This window comes from Hylobates moloch, unplaced genomic scaffold, assembly GCF_009828535.3.
Source record: "Hylobates moloch isolate HMO894 unplaced genomic scaffold, HMol_V3 SCAFFOLD_3, whole genome shotgun sequence".
In the NCBI taxonomy this organism is placed as follows: domain Eukaryota; kingdom Metazoa; phylum Chordata; class Mammalia; order Primates; family Hylobatidae; genus Hylobates; species Hylobates moloch.
Window position 1 is genome coordinate 20101147 of NW_026652278.1, and position 3752 is coordinate 20104898.

At 43.2% G+C, this 3752-nt stretch overlaps 1 pseudogene; it reads right to left on the bottom strand.

Moving 5' to 3' along the window:
- Positions 1-908: 908 nt before the first annotated feature.
- On the bottom strand, positions 909-974 carry LOC116466180 (U7 small nuclear RNA; annotated as a pseudogene).
- Between the last annotated feature and the right edge of the window lie 2778 nt (positions 975-3752).

A 3752-nucleotide genomic window follows, 5' to 3' on the forward strand; every position in this document is an offset into this window, starting at 1 on the left:
TCGTAGGAGCAAATGTGATTTAACAGAGTGCTTCATTCAGAATATGCTTTCTAGGGGTGCTCACATTATTTTTGTTATTTTCAATTTGGCCTAACTCCCAACCCCCAACACACACACACACTTCGGGGCCAAATGACTTAGGATAGTGCTTGGAGCAGTGAGTTTGGGTCTGTGGAAGAGAAATTGGATCGGTCAGACAAGTTCCCAAGTTGAAGCAATCTGTGTTATGCACACACACACACACACACAAAATATACAACACACACGTACACATGCACACACACGCACACAGTCTCAGGGTACAAGATTTGTTGCTGATTCCAAGGCAGAGGCTGCTCTTTTTTTGCCTTCCATCAGACCCCCTGACTTGCTGCAGAGGTAGCCCCTCCCTTTGCAATACCTTTACTTCCGTATCTTTGCTTCCCTTCACTCATCAAAAAAACACTCCTCCTCCAAAGCTCAGATCAAATGCCACCACCAGCTTGCAGTCCTCACTTTGCCACTCTTTAAGGTGGACTGCGTATGGTCAAGGGTGAGGCCTCATCTCCTAGGCTTCAACTGCCTGGGCCTTGAGGGTGCATTGAATTGAATCACCAGGTGTATCAGTTTCCTGGGGCTGCCATAACAAAGTACACAAACTGGGTGGTTTAAACACCAGAAACTTACAGTCTCACGATTCTGGAGTCTAAAAGTCCGAAGTCAAGGTGTCGGCAGAGTGGTTCCTTCTGAGGGCTGTGAGGGACAATCTGTTCCATGCCTCCCTCTTAGCTTCTGGTGGTTTGGTGGCGATCTTTGCGGTTTCTTCATTTGCAGAAGGATCACCCCAATCTCTGCCTTCAGCTTCATACGGCATTTTCCCATTATGCGTGTCTGTCTCTGTGTCAAAATGTGCCCCTTTTTGGAGAGTATTGGGATGAAGTTCTGATAAAAACCAGAAAACCTGCTAGACAAGTTCAAAAAGAACTGTAACACTGATAATTTGTCCTTATGATAAGAACACAATTATTTTGGATTAGGGCCCACCCTAATGACCTCATCTTAACTTGATCAACTATGAGAACCCTATTTCCAAATAAGGCCACATTTATAGGTACTGAAGAAGAGGACTCTAACTTTTTTTCTCAGGAGAGGCAGGGGACACTGTTCAACCCATGACCAGGGCTGAATGAGCAACAACTCTGAGTCAGAGTCCGTAGGTTCATTCTGTTTCTTTTTTTTTTTTTTTTTTTTTTTTGAGAGTTGGGATTTTGCTCTGTTGCCCAGGCTGCAGTGCAGCAGCACGATCACAGCTCACTGTAGCCCCCAACTTCCAGGCTAAAGCAATTCTCCTGCCTCACCCTCCCAAGTAGCTGGGAATACAGGCTAATTTTTAAAAATTTTTTGTAGAGACGGAGGTCTGGCTATGTTGCCCCAGCTGGACTTGAATTCCTGTCCTCAAGCAATCCTCCTGCCTCACCCTCCCAAAGCACTGGGACTACAGGTATGAGCCTCTGCTCCCAGCCTCTGTTTCTAATTCTAGCAGGGAAGAGCCCTGAGAATACTAAGAGGGTAACATCCAAGACTGCCCTTATCATCAAACACAGATAGTTCTCATCTGGTGGTTCTTGAGCCCTGCTGCCACATTAGCCCCACCTGTAGATCCTAAAGACAAGATGAGACAAAACCAAACAACGACGCTGGGATGGGGAAGACAGGTCAGTGGGACTCAGCCGTCACTTTCTTTCAGGTGCAGCCAAGGAGGAGATCCGCCGTACTAGACTAAACACACGAACAATCCATGTGCTTTTTCCCTGGTCCAGCCCGAGAACCAGTTCTTGTTTGGGGGCTTACATTGTTACTTGGGATGTTTAAACAACTCTTAAAAAATTAAACTGACCTCTTCTGTAGAATTCTGTAAAGAATATAGAATGTTAAAAATCTCCAGATGGTTGAGATTAAGGAAAAAACATACGCTTTCCTAAAATATGCAGCCATTCGTCTTCTTTCGGTAGCACCAACTCTTGCCCAAATGGACAGGTAGAGGCAGGGGTTTCAGTCTCATAGTTGTAAATGCTTTGAGATCCAAGATGGAAAGATTTTATAGGCCATGAAGACACCACTGCTGGCTATCCTCGTGGTGGCCAGCATGATACTCCAGGCTTATACTCAATGTGTCTTGCTGGTTCAGCATGGACATGATATTATTGGTGCCTCGTGTTTCCGTTGGAGAGATGAGATGGCATATGAAGAATATGCAGACAGCTGGAGAGGAATGAGCAATCCACAGGCCCAGGTTTTTTAGTAGAAAAGAGAGCAGGCACACTGGTAATCATAACAATAGGGAATAGTTCCATGAGTATATCAGGCATCTGATAGTTAACGGTAGCGATGTCCTTATTACTTCTAATTTTTTTTTTTTTTCTTAGACGGAGTCTTGCTCTGTTGCCCAGGCTGGAGTGCAAGTGGTGCGATCTCGGCTCACTGCAAGCACCGCTTCCCAGGTTCACGCCATTCTCCTGCCTCAGCCTCTATAGGTGTCTGCCACCACGCCCAGCTAATTTTTTTTGTATTTTTAGTAGAGACGGGGTTTCACTGTGTTAGCCAGGATGACCTCGATCTCCTGATCTGGTGATCCACCCGTCTCGGCCTCCCAAAGTGCTGGGATTACAGGTGTGAGCCACTGCACCCAGCTACTTCTAAATGTTTATGCCAATTTTCTAACTGCCAAAATCTAATTTTGAATGTTTGGCTGTTGGAGTGACTACATTCTTCTCCGTGTTTTGGAAATATGAACACAAAGCAGATTCTTTGGAAATTAAACACATTTGTATTGGGGATGTTTTATTAAAGAGACTAGAAGGACAAAAGTCACTTACATTAGCAGTTCAGTCTTTGCTACCTGAGAACAAGTTCTAAGAAACAGCAAATAACAGGCATACAGGCCCTATAAAGGAACTGTGAAATTACTCATTCTGATAAAATTCAGTTTTCTTATTTCAGAGGGAAGTGGGGGAGGAGGTGTAGAAGAAAATCAGAGAGTCAATTAGGACTAACTACATGGCTAATCACAAAGATTACAAATCCCAGGGATGTAAATGATACCTACGGCCCCGCTATCTTCAGTAAACATTTAAAATAATAAAAACGATAATTTATCCATTGCCACAAGTTTGACCTCTTACCCTGGTCATATCAGAGTGGGTCCAGCAGAAAGGGGAGGAAGGTCTAAACTTTGCCTGGGTGATGTGAGGTTAGGGACTGAGGACCCTCTTCTGCCAAAACGTTAATCTCCAGTATTTATTTGGGTGCAAACGAAAGTAGAATAATGGGGAAGGAGGTCCTTCATGTAAAAGAAACTCAAAAGCTTTACAGACTGAATTAGGTGTAATCCTTATGGGATCCCTAACAGCTCATAAATAACTTTTAATGAGATTTCCAGTGAGTAAAATAGCACGTGGGGGAAGAAGTATTCTTTTTTATTTTTGTTATTTTGTTTTCAATAAAGCACATGCTTCATATCGTTGTTTTCCAAACCCATAACCAAAAGAAGGGAAACCATTTCAATAAGAAGAGATTAGTACTGAAAATATTTAATTAACTGATAGGGTCAGGAAACGCTTGAATATGTCATTGAAAATACTTGACATTGACCACTAATCTATGGAAACTTATAGAGCTGAGTCTAAAGCATGTTCCGGAGTTAAGCAGAGAAATAAATCAAGGTTTGCAAATGTCATTTAAGTTTTCACCTGTCCCACGATTCAAAATTATTG